Below are 21,156 nucleotides of genomic sequence, written 5' to 3'. Positions count from 1 at the left end.
GTCCCATCACTTCATGGGAAATAGATGGGGAAACAGTGGAAACAGTGTCAGACTTTATTTTTTTGGGCTCCAAAATCACTGCAGATGGTGACTGCAGCCATGAAATTAAAAGACGCTTGCTCCTTGGAAGGAAAGTTATGACCAACCTAGAGAGCATATTAAAAAGCAAAGAGATTACTTTGCCAACGAAGGTCTATCTAGTCAAGGCTATGGTTTTTCCAGTCATCATGTATGGATGTGAGAGTTGGACTGTGAAGAAAGCTGAGCCCCGAAGTATTGATGCTTTTGAACTGTGGTGTTGGAGAAGACTCTTGAGAGTCCCTTGGACTGCAAGGAGATACAACTAGTCCATCCTAAAGGAGATCAGTCCTGGGTGTGTTCATTTGAAGGATTGATGCTGAAGCTGAAATGCCAATACTTTGGCCACCTCATATGAAGAGTTGACTCATTGGAAAAGACCCTGATGCTGGGAGGGATTGGGGGCAGGAGGAGAAGGGGACGACAGAGGATGAGATGACTGGATGGCATTACCAGCTCGATGGACATGAGTTTGGGTAGACTCAGGGAGTTGGTGATAGGGAGACCTGGGGTGCTGCAATTCATGAGGTTGCAAAGAGATGGACACTACTGAGCGACTGAACTGAACTGAACTGATGTTCCAGACGGGGTAGGGGGCAGTCTGCAAGGCCCAGCGTGGTCTGTCTGCATCCCTGGCCAGTCCACTCAGACCCTAAGTAGTTCCTCTGGAACAACAAATGCTGATCCTGCCTTATTTGTCTCCTGTAATATTTGTGAGGCTCCAAAATAACAAAAAAAATACATATTTAATAGATAGCTTAGTACTTAAATGACACTCCTTCCAGAGTGTTATGTATTTTAATTGCAACTGAAAAGGACACGGATAGTTTGGTTGTCATCTCCGTTGTGCTGATGGGGACTCTGGTCAGAGAGAGCCTGAGTTCTCACCACCCTTGTGTTAAGGAGCTGAAAACCTGGCACTGGTATGGAGTGGCCACCTCCCTGCCCCCACCCCCCGCCAAGAAACCCCTCTTAGACCTACTTCCAGGAAGATAGAGTCTGTGTCTGCAGTGGGTGTGTTGCACATCCACCTGGAGGCAAAATTGCTGTCAGAGTCTCTTGGCTAAGCGAGTATGTCCACTTCTGGTGGTGAAACAGCTTATAATACCATCTGCTTTCTTACTTGTTTACCTGCTTGACTTCTTTGATTTTCTTTTGGGTTAGATTTGTTTGGGTTTGTTTGCTTGTTTTTCAGTTTTAAAGATAACAAGAACTAACCTGAAGTGTAAGATGGAAGAACCCAGTTGCAGGATAGAACTTGCTTCTGAAATGATGATTTCCAAGTGTTAATGTTGCCTGCAAGCCCTCGGGCTTCAAGAAAGGATTCGATTAGTGAGACCAGTTAATTGTCTAGAAAGAAAGGGCTCACTTTGTGAAACATCAATTGTCATTTTGTCTGTCTCTTTTGCTAACTTTTGTTTTGTGGTCGGCAGACACCTGTGATTTTAATGTTTTCAAAACACCACTCTGCAGTTATTGAGCAGTTCAGACACTGATGTCTGCCGTGATCTTGTCCACAACCCTAAGAGCTGTGAGAGTTTATTTTTCTAGAAAACTCCAGCAATTCATTAGGGCCAGGCACAGACAGGAAAAAAGCGAGTCTGCAAATGTGTGAATCAAAAATACCTAATTTTGCATTTTGACTTGAATGAATGATGCGACATTATTATACTCCCAGTGCCAGTTCAGTTTCAGCTGAGAAGGAATGTTCCTGCAGGAAACCTCAGGGGGCAGACATTTGAATCATCAGATTCCCTGGAGCCTTAGTGTCTGTCAGTGATGCTGAAACACTGATGGGACCCATCAGGCAGAGAAGGGTCAAAGATGACAAATTCTATGGGATTACACAGTATATAACTAAAAGTCACATCTAATCTTTTAGCAAGTGGCCTCTTCCTGTGTTGTCTTTTCTTGTCGAGGGAAGAATTGTTTTCTGTTTTGTTTGGTTTTAAATCAGTCCCCAAATCCCAAACTTTGAAAACTAGGAAACTGAAGTTTCTAACTTGTTTCATAGAGAAGCATTTTTTTTTTTTTTTTTAGAGAGAGTGCAATATTGGGTCAGATGGAGAATAGATCGACTCGGCCTCAAGTGAGTTCCTGCATCGATGGCACCAGCACTTCTTGGGCTCGCATCAGGCTCACTGAGATGCCTACTGCCTTCACGGATTCTCTGTCCAGTGATTGTAGTAAACAAGGAAGTAATTCCATTACAGATTGTGATTAGTGCTGTGGAGAAAGTCAACAAGATGCTGAGATGCAAAGTGTATCAGACAGCTTTTGCTGCATAACAAATGATTACATCTCAGTGACAATCAGGAATCAGCATTTCTTACCCACATGTGTGTCTCAGGCAGGAAAGTGAGGACATTTTGCCCAGCATGAGGCCTGGCCATATGAGGAAATATGCTCTTAGCTTCTGGGGATTAGATAGAGATTATAGAGTGTGGACATCTTTGGGGACCATTATTATGTCAAATAACTTTTCAAATGGATAACGAACAAATAGAAGATTTGATCATAAAATTTTAGAATATGTGAATAACCTAATGTTTTAAAAGAATGTGTTGATAACCAATGTAAGGGAAAGACAAATATTATATTTGTTTATAAGCTAACAAGTAGGAAAGGATGGCTGTCTACTTTCTGGTTTAAAGATGTTTTCATGTGCTTATATGTGCATGTGTTAGTCGCTCTGTTGTGCCCCACTCTTTGCAACCCCATAGACTGTAGCCCACCAGGCTCCTCTGTCCATAGTGTCATATAATGAAGAATATAAAAACATCAACCTATAACACCACCTGGACTGTCATCCTGGACTGTCTCATGAAAATCAGAAATTTATATTTAAACTGCCCACACAAATATTCATATCTGTCTAATTATTAAATAGAAATCAAGCTTGATTGAAAGTTGTTAGACTCTAGAAATGTGTAATAGGCTTTTCACAATGTCTGGAGGTGAGAGATGGGACCTACCAGGGCTGAGCTCTGTGCTGAGGAAGCGGATGACCCCTGGACACTTGTTCATGAACCTGTTGTACCTGAGAAAACCTGATCAGTAGACACTGTGGGTGGACATTTTGAGCTAATACTTAGATGTCACCATGAAGCCCTTAGGAATTTGAAGATGCTGAAAGGATGTTCTGAAGTTCTAAGGAACAATTATTCAGATTTATACACTCTTGAAAATATTTTACCTTTAAGAATGGAGCGAAGCCCTCTGATGTCTCCCCTGGAACTTCTTTTTTCCCTTTTGCAAAAGAACAAGAATAATGAAACCATTGGTAATGAACCTGTTTCAGTTATATTCATATTTACATATTTTTTTTGTGAACATAGATATATCAAGGATTGTGGATTTAACTTTTCTTGGGGATACAAGTCAAAGAGCACCTAACTGCAGTTTGGGGAGGGGGCTGCTCCCTCGAAGGCCTTGAGGTGGGATCCCCTTATGCAGTTATAGCATCTGAACAGCAGAAAATAAATGATAGAAAAGAAATAGGAATGCCCATTGCAAAGTGTTCAGTTCTACTTAAAGTAGAATCTTAATTCTAACATATGAGCATTAAAGCACAATTACTAGCATATTTAAAATAAACATTATCCAAATATATGCAGTGATAAGAAATTTAGTAGCAATGGAAAGGAGATATTTAAATTTATATGAATACAAATACACTGCAAAATGAATAGAATTAACATGCATTTATGCCTCCTTGCAGAGCCCTGCAATACACCTTTCTCTGCTCCAGATTTGGCCTCACTGTGTGTTGGGCACATGGACTTGTGTCTGATAACAGTTTCATTTAATCGTGTAATAACTTTATTCTCCCTGATCCCTATTTTATTGCTCCCTCTCCCCAGTGGTAACCACTAGTTTGTTCTCTGTATCTGTGAGTCTGCTTCTTTTTTTGTCATATTCACTAGTTTGTTGTATTTTTTTTAGATCCCACGCATAAGTGATACTGTATAGTATTTGTATTTCTCTGGTTTACCTGATAATCTTTAATTACTGGTGAAAAGCTGCACATTTGTTCGAGCCTTAAGCCTCTAGAACACCTTGTTACCCTTTCTGATATGTAACTCAATCATCTGTCCCCTCACCTCTTGGGAAACAGGAAAGCTTCCAGTGCAGGGACCTTGTGTTGTTTACCTTTGTCACCATGGCAACCAATATATTGCTGGCATAAAGTGTGCAGCCATCAAAGGTTAGGATGGATGGTGAATGATTAAGAGCTATGTGAATGATGGAGCTCTGAACCACAAAAGCAACGTGGAAACTCAAAAGTCAGAGCTAGCTAGTAGTCCAGAGGTTTCAGTTACCAAAGGTCAAAAACCAGTGGACCAGAGAGAGATGGGGGTGTGCAAAGACAGATGTGCATGGGCAGGCAGTTCCAGGACTGGGGTGGGCATCGTTAGACATGAAACATGCAGGCAGCCAGGAAGGGGCACCATCACAAGAATTAAGTAGTCACTGATGGAATGACCTCCTGAAGAGGTAGGCCTGTGTTTGTTTTCTTTTTATTACTTTTTGGCCATACTTTGAGGCATGTGGGATCTTAGTTCCCTGACCAGGGATTGAACCTGTGCCCCTGCAATGGAAGCTTGGGGTCTTGAACACTGGACCACCAGGGAAGTCCCAGGCCTGTGTTTGACAATTGCTGTGACATCTCTTGGTTGGATATATGCTGGTGTCCTAGTGTGCTGCCTATCTCAGTGTGGGGACTGCATCTCAGTGACCAGCACAGGTCATCCCTGTGTCTGGAACACATCGAAGCCTCAGAAGGCAAAGCGAGTTTGGTAATTTTGTAGCTGATCTGAAGAAAGGAGTCCTTTTCTGAAAGGAACATTTCTAGTGGCCGGGAAAGCTGGTGGTAACAGAGACCTGTGTTTACATGTTCCTGTGTATATGCAGGTATTGGCCACTTGTCAAATACACCCCATATCTGCCAGGTGAGGAGGAAGCTGTGCCTCTGAAGGCAGTCAGGGGCTGGGGAACTCTGCTGGGGGGTGGGGTGGGGGAGGATATATCCATGCCTGCATTTGCTCTTTTTGCACAATTTGGGATCCTGTAGATCTGAGTTGCTTGTTGGGTGATTTTCCTTCCCTGAAGAACTTCTTTTTGCATTTCTTACACAGAAAATCTGTTGGTTGCAAACCCTCTCAGTTTTTGTCTTAAAATGGCTTTTATGCTTGCCTTCATTTTTGAAGGACAGCTTCACTGGGTATAGAATTTTTGATTGAAGAACTTTTCTGTTTCAGCACCATGAATATGTCATTCCAACTTCTTCTGGCTTCCACAGTTTTTGGATGATGTCAGTCATATATCTTGTCATTATCCACTTTTACATAATGTGTTATTTATTTCCAGTTCTTTTAAGCTTTTTCTCTTTTCTTAGACTTTCAGTAGTCTGGCTGTGATGTATCCCAGGGTGAGTTTTCTTTGTTTTATTGCACTTGGGGTTCTTTGAGATTCTTAGATTTCTGTAAAGGTGAGAACTGGCTGCAAAGAACATGAAGGACATTCTGGGTCTTGTTGTGGTGGTTTCACTGATGCAAACATTTGCCAAAACTCATTGCACTTTACTCTTAGCATCTATTCATCTCACTGTATGCAGCCTAGACAAGTGACTTAAAGCTTTAATGCAAAAAAAGTGTAACCTATGGAAGCTAGATGTGTTGATTTTTCTTAATAAATGAGTCTATTAGAACTAAGTCTGGGGATTCAATTTGCCATTTCATTTCTAAGTACATTTTTTAAATCTCTGCACATATTTTGTCTTCTAAATGATATAAGTTCTGGTTAAAATGAAAAAAATAGGTAGTGTAATAAAAAAGAAAGATACTTTAAACTCATTTTCTAAACCATTAGGGGAGAATCTTCATACTAAGAAGATGTGGTCAACAGAAAAGTAATCTGTGAAACTGAAAGGGACACATCTTGAGATCTGTGTGTGTGTGTGTGTGTGTGTAGAGAGAAAGGAAGTTAAGGAGGAAGGAAAAGATGAATGAACTTGAAGGTGATGGGAAGGAGGATTTGTGAATTTGGCTGCTGTATTTCACGGCAGATGTTGGGGTGTGGATGCAGGCCAGTAGGCTAACACTAGGTAAATTTTTGAGCTCAAGGAGTTGAATTCTGCAGAGACACTTCACTGTCATGCGCTAATGTTCTGCTCCCCTCAGTCCTTCACCCTGTGTCAACGACTGTAAATTAACATATGACTTCTTCAGTTTATCTGTGACATTCCGTCATTTGTTCATTCATTCAACCAATACTTGTGTGCTAACTGCCTGCTAAGCATTCTTTTATGCATACGAAATACAGTAATCACAAACAGGGCAAATAGGGTCCTTGCACTCATGTGTTTGTGTTTGTGTGAGAGAGAATCAGGTGATAAGAGAAATAAAGGTGACTGCAACCAATGCACACAGCAGGGTCCTGTGACAAGGAGTCCCTGAGGCGAATGTGTCTGTTAGAGCTTAAATGACCAATGAAAGCCTAAACATCACATCTCGGGCCTGAGCCAAAGGGACAGAGAGGCATATACCATCTACAGACAGAAATTTCATTGTCTTCTTGCCAGTTTCCTAGGTAGGTGAAAAAATACCATGGGAGTCACTGGATGAAAAATTAACAAAAAGGCTGGTTTTCCAAAGTGTGCTGGGCTCTTTCTGGGGAGAGAAGTTGCGGACAGTCTGTGCCTCTCCCTGGAGCCCCCTGTGTGGATGACTCACTGTCCAGGACTCAAGAGTGCAGAGAACAAAGAGAAGCAGGGCTGGCTGATGGCTGCCCCACAGCCCTGCAGCCAGAGAGGGAAGCACGGGGCTGGGGAGATAAACACACCAGGTCACGAGGCAGTTAGTCATGGTCACCTGTATGTGTTCCCCAAGGGAACAAGATGGTAACAATACAAACTGTCTCTCCTGCTGGGTCAGCAGGACAGGAAGACTCCCAGCCAGCAAAGCTGGACATCTTACACCCGCCAAGAGCAGATGTGAACACAGCTCGATGAGGCATGTGGATGGTCATTAGTCTGCACTTGGACCACTCCCTGGAGTGTAGAGACACCCCTGACTGAGGCTCTGACTCTCCATCAATGTGAAGCTGGAGGCGGTGACTATTCATGGCTGATGCTCAATCAGTGTGGAACCAAACTGGGCTTCCTGGCAAGAGAGGTGAAAGGGAAGGACAGGGCAGAGTCCCATGGGGTAGAAGGTAAGCCTTGTTTCCAAGTCATTGTTTTCCTAGAGGGACTGCAGGAGAGCTCCATGCAGGAAGCTAACAGCTGGAAGAATGAGCGATTGTGGGAGAGCTTGGTGCAGGAGACCCAGGAGGCTAACAACCAAAAGAATGCTCCCTAAGATCAGCCGGCCTCCAGGGGAATGGACTCCATCACCTGGTGGTTCTTCACTCCTTACCATTTGCAGGTCCCTTGGTGCAGAATTCCACAAATGGGCCTAGTGGTTCACGAGCCCTACAAGGTCTTCTGGTCGGCCGTACACACCCACAGGCACTGGGATCACTGCTCTGGGAGCAGCTCCTCTCCCACAGTTTTCACATCTTTCACGTCCTTCTGGTGACATTAGACGGGATGTGCCAAGCACTGTGCCAACATTCAGGAGTGTTCCAAGGCTGTGATACTTCACTCCTGCCTTCTGGAGGCCTCTGGTCAATGTAGGATGTCACACATCTGTCCCCTAGGGTGACGTGTTGCCAAGGGTTCTCATCTGACAAAGCCTCCTTGCTGGAAGGTGGTGAGAATTTGGGGAGCAACATGTAGAAGGGGCTTTCCGCCTCCGAATGATAAACTAAGACAACTGAAGTTCTCAGAAATGCGGCCCATGAACCTCAAAATTGCTTTTAAAAAGTGCTCCCTCTGGATTTTGACAGCTTGTTTTGCAGAGCAGATTTTAGGTGTGTATTATTTATTTTATATTTTTTTCCTTCCATATCCTTTCTGACCCAACGCCCCAAGGCTGCTGCTTGGTTGAAAGTAAACCTGTGGACAGCCAACCACACTTCTTATATTTTGGATCATCTTAAAAATGACTGAAGCATTTATTCCCAAATGGCCGCCCTCTGCTACACCTGGGCTGCAGTACAGTCCCTGAGGATTGAAGTTGGGGCACTGAGTAGTCTGACAAACATGTGACACCCCAGAACCAGGGGTGACGAGGGCTAGGATCTCCAGTCAGGAGCCACATCTGGTGGATATCTAAAGTACTCCCTCTTTCTGCATGTTTTCCTCTGGACTTGGCAGGGTTTCCACCCACAGGGAAGTAGTGAGCAGTAGGGTCAGTCCTGGACTGCTGGCACCCGGGCATGACCGCTGATAGCCCCTCCCCATGTGCCAGGTGGAGACCTGGAGCTCCGGGCCTGGGCAGGGCATCTGTGCAGAAAGACGATGTGACAGTGGATGAACCATGCTCTACCTCACCTTCTCAGGCCTGGGAAGAGAAACACAGAGACCATCCAAAAACCTTGGACTCTTAGGTTCCCAGGGGCAGAAGTTGTAACGTGGTTAAAAGAAAAAAAGTAAAAGCAGCAAAAAATAGTGGTAACTCGCTTCTCTTAGTCCTATAGGTGGTTTACCGAATTGGCCCAAAGCCCTAGCTCAGAGGTTTCACTTTTACATGAAAAGTTTTCCCAGCGTGAGTAAATATCATACACGTTCCTGATGCCCCCAGCCTTATTCAGCCTCTGAGGGCTGTCCGGCCTCCAAGAGGAAAGACAAGGCTCATGGCAGAGGAGAGTCGGGAGCTCTGCAGAGGGCAGGGCAGCTTCCTGACCCCTGCCTTTGAAGCTGTTGGCTGAAGCCTGCCCTTGACTTCATGCAAAGGCGTTGGCCGCTCAACGAGAGGCCACAGAGCTTGTGCCCTTGGAAACGCCTTCCTCTTTCTGAGTGGGGCTGGTTAATCAATTGATTCCATGAAGAGAATTCTTCATCTCCACGTTGGATGTTTGTATTGGCCTGCTGTCCGCCAAACCCACCCACGCAGGGCCGTGAGAATGTGCTAGGAAAGCCTTTTTCTTTGGGTGCTTGAACTTGAGTTATTCAGTTTGGCCTCTTGTCCATAGTTCAGGCTTTCAGACTTTAGCAGGAAATTTTCAGTGTGCTTATACAACGTCCTGTGTGTTTTAATACACTTCTACCTGAATAGCTTTCTTTTTCCCCACTCTCATAGAACATCGCAACAAGACAACTACCTCATGACATTATGAATCCAGTGTGTATTTACAACTGGAGTTCTGAATGTTGGCTCGATTTCTTCTTGGAAACGGTGAAATTAGAGAAAGTGAAAGTGTGTGGTGGGTCCTCTCTGGGGAAGGCGGCCATGTGAAGGCCAACGGTGGGCGCCAGTGTTTACGACCCGGTCAGGCTGGATCAACACCTGCTTTGTTTGTTCCCTGTGAGTGGGACTGACCCTCAGACATCATGGAACCAGGGGGATGCCTGCTAGGCAATTTCTCGAATATCAGAACTCAGTCTCTTGCTTTTCTAACTTGCGAACGTTTTGCTTCAGCTTCTGTGGGGCTGAAGTACACAAACTACAGCCCCAGGGTCAAATATACCTCTGTGTGAAAGTTGCTCAGTTGTGTCTGACTCTTTGCGACCCCATGGACTATCCAGTCCATGGAATTCTCCAGGCCAGAATACTGCAGTGGGTAGCCTGTCCCTTCTCCAGCGGATCTTCCTGACCCAGGAATTGAACCTGGGTCTCTGGCCTTGCAGGCAGATTCTTTTCCAACTGAGCTATCGGGGAAGCCCAATCTACCTCTACCTATCAGTTTTTAAGATGATCTGCTTGAAAAAAATCGAGATAAATCATGACATTTGCATGTTAACCTGACTTCCAGATTCAGTGCCCACAAATAAGGTTTTACTGGATCATGGCCTTTATGGATTTGTTCACATATTGTCTGTGCTTTTGCACGGGGAGGGCAGAACTGTGCCCTCATCTAAGATCTTTACTGGTCTGGTCCTTGGAGCTGGAGGATTTATTGTTAGAATTTTTAATTCAGTTGAAATCTTTGGCTCCTCCAACCTATTTTCATGCCCCAGTGTGTTTTTACATACATTATTTCCAACTAAACAAAGCTGTTACTTCCAATTTCTGTCCAATTTTTACCATCTTTATGGTACACCAGGCACTTCCTCTGCTCTTTGGTAGCATGTCTGATCTCACTGTGTTCTTGTTCTGTGCTGGAAGGCTGAAGTCTCAGCAAGGTGACTCTCACATAGGAGTCATCAAACACTTGTTTGTTTATGAATAAATTAACAAATAAATGAACAGAAGACAATTCATCAAAATATTTATTTCCCTGTTTATGCTGCTCTTCTGGAATTCCTAACCACACATAAGTAGAATTCTCTCAGCCTACCCTCTGTATCTCCCAGCTACTGTTTAATTTCTTTCTTGTTACTCTGTGTTGAGTTCTGAGTGAACTCTGTACTGCCATCCACTTCACTAAATTTATCTTTGCCTTGGTATCCAACCAAGCAATAGATACAGCTTAGTGTATCTATTGATGTAATTCACTAATTATATGACTATGTTGTAAATTCCTAAGAGATATAGTTGCTTTTGTCCGTGTCATCTTATTCATTTGTTTGTAAAAAATAATATCTTGTTTACATTTCAAGATTTAATTATTTTTTTTGAGGATCCCAAACAACTTAGTTTAAAGTCATTTTCAGCATGTTTCACAATTTTTAATTTTTGCTTTGGTGAATCCATGTCCTAGTTATCTTTTCTGGCTTTATGTTTTTTCATCATGTTTTTAAAATTTTTTTAATCTTTTGGCCATGCTGAGAGGCATATAGGACCTTAGTTCCCCGACCAGGGATTGAACCTGCCTCCCCTGCATTGGAAGTGCAGAGTCCCAATCACTGGACCACCAGGGAAGTCCCTCTTCATATGCTTTTGAATCATGTTTTGTTTCTTTGTATTGAAAGAAAAGTTCTTCTTCTTTGTCTCATTCCTTCTCTCTCTCTCTCTCTCTGCTCTTCTTCAAGCCCTTCCTCCACACCTCTGTGCTCACCTCTCCTTCTGACTCTTTTGTGTTTTTCCCACCTGGACCCCTGGGGATGGAGAGTTAAGTTGTGCCCTTGGATGATGCTGGGTATTCAGGCTTTCTCACTAGTCATACCTACAATCTCTCTCCTCCCTAAGCTCCTTATAAACCATAAATGCTTTTCCAGCATCATTTTTGAAAACTGGGGAGCTGTAACCCAAACCCTTGTTTTAATCAGTGATTCCTACAGTGGCCTCCATGCTGACACTGAGCATGAAATGAAATGCTCCCCAGGAAGTCCACTTTGGTCTCCAGTGTCTGCCTCAAGGATGCCTGCACACAGCTTTTCATTTCTGTTCCATTTCTAACCTTAGAAATATTTATCTTGTGTGACTGACTGGTTATGTGTTTCTGGTGATCCTCTTCACATTTTACCTATGATCTCTACCTGTTTAGAGCCAAGAAAGTAGTTCTTACCATGTATTACTCTGTCGCCTGGAAGCCCCTGGCTCTTGGAACTTTCTGGAATTGGAAGACCCCCACAACCTCATGCCTTCCCACTTGCTTCTTGCCTCACAGATATTTGGCCGTGAGGTTCCTGCGAAGCTTTCCCTGTGCTGGAAAAAGTCCTTGCTTCTAGGATGCTCATGGTCTGTCTGAGGCCAATCAGTGTCTAGAATCAGAAGGCCCAGTGGCCCAGCATGCTGTGATTGTGGTGCCAGTCTCCTGTGGATATTCCTGACTGTAGGCCTGCAGCTGGTTCCTCCCTAGGGACTGTCTTCACCTGTAGGAAGCTGCAGGTAACATTCATCTGTAGGGACAGCCCACATCAAATTTCTGGTCGGCGATGGAGTGGGTGAGGTGCAAACACTTAGCCCTGTTGCCTCAGTCCTAGGTATCTGCGAAGGGCCATTCCCACTCCAGGCTTCCCAAGGACCAGCTGAGGGCCCCCTGGAGCTGCTTTCCAGGGCAGCATCTCCCCTGCCTCAGTCCTGCCCCTCGCTCCCCTGTCGTGTCCTTGCCTAGAGCTCTTCTCCCAGTAACTGTCTGCACAGCAGCCCCAACTCAGAGGCTGCCTCCTGGTAACCAGCCCAGGACAGCAGCTCACACTGTAAGATGCCAAGTGTTAGATACAGACACTATGCAATGTAGGGGTCAGAGGGAGGTCCTTGTGGTCAAGGTGGTAAGGAAAGATGTAGGAGCAATGAGACCTGGTCACAAGCGGTAAGTTTGGAAGCATGGGAGGAGTGGACACATGATACTGGAGGCTTCACATCCCTTTCCCTGGCCCCTCAGCCACCTCCCCCTGACCCTGCATACCCCAAGCACTGTTTTCTCTCTGATCATATCAGCTTTGGTGTGGGGAAACTTTTAGAAGAGGTTACAACACTTTAAAACTTATTAAGTAATAGTACATAAAGCCAGAGTAATAAATGATAGATCCAAATGGGAAGGGAGAGGGGAAAATATTGTTTTGGCTTCAATAATCTGCCAACAACAAAATTGGAAATAGAGATCTGAGCTTTTGCAAAGGAGGATTAAGGGGCGGGGCACGGGGGAATTCCAAGTCCCACTTGGAGACATGCCGTGGAAGATTCTGGTTCAGGCGGGAAGAATTCTGGGCGAATAAGCTCGTCGTTTATTCTTCCATAGCTTCTGCAGTGTTCCCAGAAAGCCTCTCTGACTCATTCTTTTTAGCAGAAAAGGGTTCTGAGCAGTGCTAGAATGATGGCCTTGCTGAGATTTCAAACAGCATATGTGGTCAATGTGTATTTCTTCTCTCCATTCGTATTAGTTTTGTGCCAACGAAATGGCACAAAACTTCTTGTAAGTCAGATGTTGAGTGTTAGCACCTTCTTATACTTAGCCTTGAAGCCTGACTGTCCAGTTTGTTTTGAAGTTGCAGCACGCTCTTTCCAGCTAATGCATACTAAGTCAATTCAGTTGTGTCCGACTCTTTGTGACCCTATGGACCATAGCCCATTAGGCTCTTCTGCCCATGGGATTCTCCAGGAAAGAATATTGGAGATCCCCCTCCAGGGGATCTTCCTGACCCAGGGATTGAACCCACATCTTCTGTGCCTTCTACATTGGAGGCGGATTCTTTTACCACTGAGCCACTGGGAAGCCCATCTAATATGTATTTATATTCAATCTCATTTTGAAGAGAAAAAGAAAAAAAGTTTTATGTATCAACTTGCTTTTCACTTCTTCTGTCTGGAGCCTAAAATTATGGGCGATTCATAAAACAGAAATACTTGCTTTCCAAGTATGCTTTTCTAAATGCCATGTATATAGGCCACATGGTGCTTCTACTACGTCTTTCTAAATAAATTGTAGTCAGATAATAAAAGTATTTTGGGGAAGGCTAAAGGAGACTTTAAAACGTATTTAAAAAAAACCTCTCAAAACTCTGTATTTATACAGAATTTTCATTTAACTCATTAACTTGGGGGCTTCCCTGGCAGCTCAGTTGGTAAAGAATCTGCCTGTAGTGCAGGAAACCTGGTTCATCTCCTGGGTTGGGATGATCCCTTGGAGAAGGAAATGGCAACCCACTTCAGTATTATTGCCTGGAAAATCCTATGCACAGAGGAGCCTGGCAGACTACAGTCCATGGGGTCACAAGAGTCAGACAAGACTTAGTGACTAAACCACTATCCACAAAACCATATCACTGAATTTTTTTGCTGTTTCATTCTTACTGCAAAGAAGATTGCACAAGGCTCAGAGCTCTTCTGGAAGAATTGCTCAAATAGGGGGATGCATTGCTTCTTAATAAGAAAATTTCCAGATTAGCTTACAACAATGGGAATCATAGATCTTTCATATTAAAAGTCACCTTTAACATCACTTGAAACCATAGATCAGAAGTGGTGACTATAGCAATAACCTCTGAATTCTTTCAAGAGTGTAATAAATGAGGTGCTAGATTTATATTTAAATGCCAGTTCTTGGATGGAATCTATGGAGTAACTGTTGTCTTTTTTAAAGCTCTATTTGAGGAAATACATTAAAAATAAACAAAATCAATCAATAAAACCTAAGTTAAAGTTGATTGTAAAAACTCTACTTTTTCCTCCTTGTTATTTATTCCTTCCATTAATGTTGAATTTCTTCTGCTTAATAACCAGAGAAAACAGTGTATAATTATGCAGGTTGGTGCCATGTCATGCTGGCCATGAATTGCCTATTTTGTGAATCTGCTATCTGAGTTACTTTGAGAAATCATTTTGTAGTATATATATATATATTTTTTTTTCTTTTAAATATATACCCCATTTTCTTATGATTCTCATTATGAATGATTATTAGGTGACATAGCTTTGGATAATTCATATTTCTTGTATAAATAAGAGTGCCTACTCAAAACACATGGGCAACATAACACCCTCAATTATTCCTGTGCACACAAAATACTTCGAAAACCAGAAAAACAGAGATCATTTCTAGAAATACCCTGAGTTAATTGGAGCATGGCTGTAATTGGGGTGTGTGTATGTGAGTGTGTGTATGTGTGTGTATAAGAGAACAAATATCTTTTTACCCTTTCCTGTTGCTCTTACTCATGACTGGAGTTCCACATTTCCCTTTCACTGCCTTTCAGCCTGAAGAAGCTACATTCGTGCTTCTTTTAGAGCAGACCTCCAGGTGACAAATACTCTCAGTTTTCCTTCATCTGAAAATGTCTTCATTTGCCCTCATTCCTGGAGGATGTTTTCACAGGGTATAGAATTCTGGGTTTGTAATTCTTTTCTTTCATAACTTTAAAGATGTCATTCCAGCTATCCTGGTCTTCATCATTTGTGATGAAAAGCACATAGTAATTCAAACTGCTGTCCCCCTGTGTATAATGTGACATTTTCTTCTCTCTGCTTTCAGAGTTTTTCTTTTCCTTGGGTTTCTAGCAGGTTGGTTATTCTGAGTCTGGCATGGTTTTTTCAAGTTCATCCTTTCTAGGATTTGCGGAGCTTGTTGAATGTGCAGATTATGTCTTCAAAAAATTGGGGGAACTTTTGACTATCATCCAGTCTTTTTTCTGCACGAGCCTCTCTTTCCTCCCCTTCAGTAAACCTAATGACAGAAGTGACTCAAACATGGACCTTTGATCCTTTGATCTGAGGCCTATGAATTCTTTTACTCTCTGATATTTACAGTGGATAATTTCTATTAATCTCTTCAAGTTACTGGCTTATTTCTTTATCATCTCTACTCTACTACTGAGTCCATCAAATGAATTTTAAATTTAAGATATTATATATTTTTTTCAATTCTAAATTTCTCCTTTTTTTCTGTTTCTCTACTGAAAGCTTCCATCTTTCCATTCATTTCAAGATTGTTTACCTTGAGCTCATGGAGTGTAGTTGTAATGGATGTTTTAAAGTCATTTTCTAATAATTTAAACATCCGGATAATTTCAAGGTTGACTTTATTGTCTTTTCTCTTGAGACTTGGTCAGATTTTCCTGGTGTTTTCTATGCCAAGTAATATGGGTTTATATCCTGGTCACTTTGAGTATTATGTTATGAATCATTGGGTCATCTTAAATCCTCTGGAGAAAGTTGGTTTTTTTTTCCCCTTTGTTTCTCTGTTTCCAACAGGTAATCAGTCTGGTTGTTTCAGCTCACAAGCTTTGTCTCACTTTCTGTGACTGGTGGTTCCAATGTCAGTTCTCAAAACTTCTCTTTTCTATTTGGGCCTTCCCTGCACATGCACCCCTCAGGGGTCAGTCTGGGACCCATGTGGTTCTTTATATTGTAGTTCGGTTCTCAAAGCTCCTTTGGGTCTGTTGCACACATGTGTAGCTTGGAGGTGAGATCAGAACTTGTACTAGTTTATAACAGAATTAGAGGATTCCCATTTAGTCTTCAGCTCTTGAGACCCCTTTCCCCAGTTCCCCTGGTCAGAGAGATGGAGTGGGGTGGGGGAGACTTGATGTCCTCAGGGCAGGAGCCAGTTTGAAATCAGGAGTCTTTGGGGCAGGATCAGGAGGGGGAAAAAGTGTTTTGAAAGAGTATATATTTGATGGCCTTATACTCCAATTAATTAATTTAGTCTTATTGTTAGTTTGGAAGAAGTTATAGGGTTGAAACAAGATAGATACAACAAAGTCCTACTCTGTAGCATAGGGAATTGTATTCAATATCTTGTAAAAACTTACAATGTAAAAGAACCTCAAAAAGAATATATTCAATGTAAAAATTAATTAACTAATTGATTAAATTTTCTATGTTTTAGAAGACAATCTTATATAGGCAAACATTCTTCAAAAGTAAAAAAGGAAGAAGTAATAGAGGGAACGAATAACAAAAAGCTATGACATACAGAAAAGCATAGCAAAATGACAGAAATGTATCCTTATCAGTAAGTATTTTAATATAATTGGATTAAACTCTGCAATGAAAGGTAAAGGTAGCAGAATAATATATAACCCAATTATGTATTGTCTGCAGAAGATTCACTTAAAATCCAAAGAAGAGTTGGTTGAAAGTGAAAGGATAGATGTCCTATACAAATAATAACCAAAAAAGTACTGAGGTGGCTACATTAATATTAGACAAAATATACATTGAGTCAAAAATATTTACAAAAGGACATTGTATATTGATAAAAAGTCAATTCAAGAACATGTAACAATTATAAACATTTACTCAACAAATAGCAGAGCCCAAAAATATATGCATTAAACAAATTGGCAGACTTAAAGGGAGAAATAGATAATCATACAGTAATAACTGGCTATTTCAATAGCCCACTTTCAATACTGGAGAGAACACCTAAATAGAAGAATGATGAAGAAAAAGAAGACTTGAACAATACTATAAACCAACTAGGCCTAACAGATAAATATGAAACCTTCCACTCAATACTAGGAGGATACATATTATTCTCAAGTTTATATGAAATATGCTCCAGGGTGGACCATATGTTAGATCATGAAAAAATTCTCACGAAATTTAAAAAGACTGCTGGAATGTGAAGTCAAGTGGGCCTTAGAAAGCATTCCTACAAACAAAGCTACTGGAGGTGATGGAATTCCAGATGAGCTATTTCAAATCCTGAAAGATGATGCTGTGAAAGTGCTGCACTCAGTATGCCAGCAAATTTGGAAAACTCAGCAGTGGCCACAGGAATGGAAAAGGTCAGTTTTTATTCCAATCCAAAAGAAAGGCAATGCCAAAGAATGCTCAAACTACCACACAATTGCACTCATCTCACACACTAGTAAAGCTCAAAATTCTCCAAGCCAGGCTTCAGCAGTACGTGAACCATGAACTTCCAGATGTTCAAGCTGGTTTTAGAAAAGGCAGAGAATCCAGAGATCAAATTGCCAACATCCGCTGGATCATTGAAAAAGAAAACATCTATTTCTGCTTATTGACTATGCCAAAGCCTTTGTGTGGATCACAATAAACTGTGGAAAATTCCGAAAGAGATGGGAATACCAGACCACCTGACCTGCCTCTTGAGAAACCTGTATGCAGGTCAGGAAGCAACAGTTAGAACTGGACATGGAACAACAGATTGGTTCCAAATAGGAAAAGGAGTACACCAAGGCTGTATATTGTCACCCTGCTTATTTAACTTCTATGCAGAGTACATCATGAGAAACGCTGGGCTGGAAGAAGCACAAGCTGGAATCAAGATTGCCAGAAGAAATATCAATAACCTCAGATATGCAGATGACACCACCCTTATGGCAGAAAGTGAAGAGGAACTCAAAAGCCTCTTGATGAAAGTGAAAGAGGAGCGTGAAAAAGTTGACTTAAAGCTCAGCATTCAGAAAACTAAGATCATGGCATCTGGTCCCATCACTTTATGGGAAATAGATGGGGAAACAGTGGAAACAGTGTCAGACTTTATTTTGGGGGGCTCCAAAATCACTGCAGATGGTGATTGCAGCCATGAAATTAAAAGATGCTTACTCCTTGGAAGAAAAGTTATGACCAAGCTAGATAGCATATTGAAAAGCAGAGACATTACTTTGCCAACAAAGGTCTGTCTAGTCAAGGCTATGGTTTTTCCAGTGGTCATGTATGGATGTGAGAGTTGGACTGTGAAGAAAGCTGAGCCCCGAAGAATTGATGCTTTTGAACTGTGGTGTTGGAGAAGATTCTTGAGAGTCCCCTGGACTGCAAGGAGATCCAAGCAGTCCATCCTAAAGGAGATCAGCCCTGGGTGTTCTTTGGAGGGAATAATGCTAAAGCTGAGATTCCAGTACTTTGGCCACCTCATGCGAAGAGTTGACTCATTGGAAAAGACCCTGATGCTGGGAGGGATTGGGGGCAGGAGGAAAAGGGGACGACAGAGGATGAGATGGCTGGATGGCATCACCGACTCGATGGACCTGAGACTGAGTAAACTCCTGGAGTTGGCGATGGACAGGGAGGCTTGGCGTGCTGCAGTTCATGGGGTCACAAAGAGTTGGACACGACTGAGCGACTGAACTGAACTGAACTGAAAGCATACAAAGTGTCTTCTCAAAGTACAATGGAATGAAACTAAGAGATTAATAACAGAAGGAAAATTCACAGGTCTATGGAAAACAATGCATTCTTAAACACCAGCAAGTCCAGGAGATAACTACAAGGGAAATTTAAGATTATTTAAAGGATTTCTCCGGTGCTGCAGTGGTTAAGACTCTGTCTGCCAATGAAGAGGACGGGTTTGATCCCTGGTCAGGGACGATTCCACATACCATAGAACAATTAAGCCCGTGCACCACAGCTACTGAGCTTGAGCTCTAGAGCCTGTGAACCGCAACTACCAAGCCCATGTGCTGAAAACCATGCCTGTGCTCCGCAACAAGAGAAGCCACCACATTGAGAAACCCACGCACTGTGAAGAGTAGCCCCCCACTCACCGCAACTAGAGAAAGCCAACACAAAGCAATGAAGACTCAGCACAGCCTTAAATAAATAAATAAATAATTTTAAAATGGTTTAAAGAGAGAAATCTATGCATATATAAAAAAAGAATACTTAAAGGCAAATGGAAACAAAACATAATATGCTAAAACTTATTGGATGCACAAAAGCAGTGTTCACGGGGAAATTTATAGCTGTAAACAACTGTATTAAAAAAAAAAGAATAATCTTAAATCAATAACCTAGATTTACACCTTAAGGAGTGGAAAGGAGAAGGACAAACTAAAACTCAAACCAGCAACAGGAAGGAAGAAATAAAGATGAGAGCAGAGCTAAATGAAACAGAGACTAGAAAAACCATAGTGAGAATCAGCAAAACCAAAAGTTGGTTCTTTGAGAAGTTCAACAGAACTGACAGACCCTTAACTAAACTTGAAAATCAAAAATGAGACAAACTGAAGCATTTTAGTTATATTTAAAACAGTTTAGACCTTTAAGCTTCAACTTCAAGGCCAATTATCTGTTCTTTTCAGGACTTACAACTGATTGAATGGGCCCACCCAGATTATCAACAAAAAATATGTTAGTCAGTTCATTACAGACTTTAGCAGTATCTGTAAACTCACAGCGACATTTGATCAGTGTTAGATTATACTGACACCTTGCCAAAGCCATTACAATATAGTTTTGTTTGCTAATTTACGCTGTATCTTGCTTTCTATTTGATTGTTGCCAACACAGAGGAGCTATACTTACTTTTGCAAGATGATGTTGCATCTGAATCATTGTTGTGTATTTTTTCTAATAATTGGTCTATGGATTAAGTTTGACATCCTATATTGATGATAAGGTCATCTGCAAATGATTCCATTTGATCACATTACTGGCAAATAATTCTGGTTATTACAACTCTTCTTTCTTTTTCTTATCTTACGACACTGGCCAGTATACCTAGTGATAGAAATGATGAGGGCCTCAGGCGTCCTTGGTGATTCTCTGATATTAATACAACTACGTCCACAATTCCACCAGAAACAAGATATTTGCTTTAGTTATGGTATAAATTCTTTATTATCTTAAGGTCATTTCCTTCTATTCCCAGTCTTCAGAGTATTATATTGTCATAAACAGATTTTGAACTTAATGAAATTATTCTATGTATCCATTAATAAAATCATCAAATCAGCATACCAGTGTATGACTTAACATTACAGATTTTGTTACTATTAAGCCACATTTGTGTTTCTGCAACAAAGCTTATTTTGATGTATTTTTTTAACTTCAGATTCCTTTCTACTGTCTATATATTTGCCTTGAACTTTACTTTAAAAATTTTTTGTACAGTAGGTCCTTTTTGGTTATCTCTGTACATGTTGATCCCAAACTCCTAACTATCTTGCCCCCCCTACCCTGCTTCTCCCTGGTAACCGTAAATTCATTCTCTAAGTCTGAGTGTCTGTTTCTGTTTTGTAAATAAGTTCATTTGTATCATTTTTAAAATTTTAGGTTCCACATATAAGTAATGTCATATGATATTTGTCTTTGTCTGACTTAATTCACTTAGTGTTGTATTTTACTTTGCTATTTCAGCTGGTGAGCAAATATTGTTTTCAAATAATTTGTGTCTATATTCATAAGTAAAATGGCCTTATAATTTCCTTCCCTTCTCTAGCCTTATCTAATTTTGAAATTAAACTTACTCTAAATTGTAAAATGTTTTAGGCAACTTTCCTTCTTTTTCTATTCTCTGGAACTACTTTTATAAGATAGGGATTATCTGTTCCTTCAAAGTTGGCAGACTCCCTTATGAAGCTTTCTGGACTAGAGGCTTTTTAGTGGTTCCATTTTGTGGTAACATATCCTATGATAAGGGCTTCCCAGGGGCGCAGTGATAAGGAATCCCCTTGCCAATGCCAGAGCTGCAGGAGATGAGGTTCAAATCCCTGGGTCGGGAAGATCCCCTGGAGTAGAAAACGGCAACGCACTTCAATATTCTTGCCAGGATAATCCCATGGACAGAGAAGCCTAGCAGGCTTTGGTCTGTGGGGTCACAAAGAGTCAGACACGACTGGGCACACAAACATGTAAGCAAGCATCCTGTGATAAACGCATTTTCAATCAGTGTTAATCATATAATTTTATAAAGGTAATAAGTTGCTTTTAGCTTTAAACTAATAATTAAGAGAGTCATTGT

General features: G+C 41.6%; 1 protein-coding gene across 3 annotated transcripts in view; it reads left to right on the top strand.

Moving 5' to 3' along the window:
• The window catches only part of PIEZO2 (piezo type mechanosensitive ion channel component 2), a 252,316-nt gene that overhangs the window by 65,339 nt on the left and 165,821 nt on the right, over positions 1-21,156 (top strand). The gene's annotated exons all lie outside the window — the stretch shown is intronic.

Source organism: Bos javanicus, chromosome 24 (genome assembly GCF_032452875.1).
Source record: "Bos javanicus breed banteng chromosome 24, ARS-OSU_banteng_1.0, whole genome shotgun sequence".
NCBI lineage: Eukaryota > Metazoa > Chordata > Mammalia > Artiodactyla > Bovidae > Bos > Bos javanicus.
The sequence above is the reverse complement of the archived record's forward strand: the minus strand, read 5'-3'. Positions and strand labels throughout refer to the sequence as shown.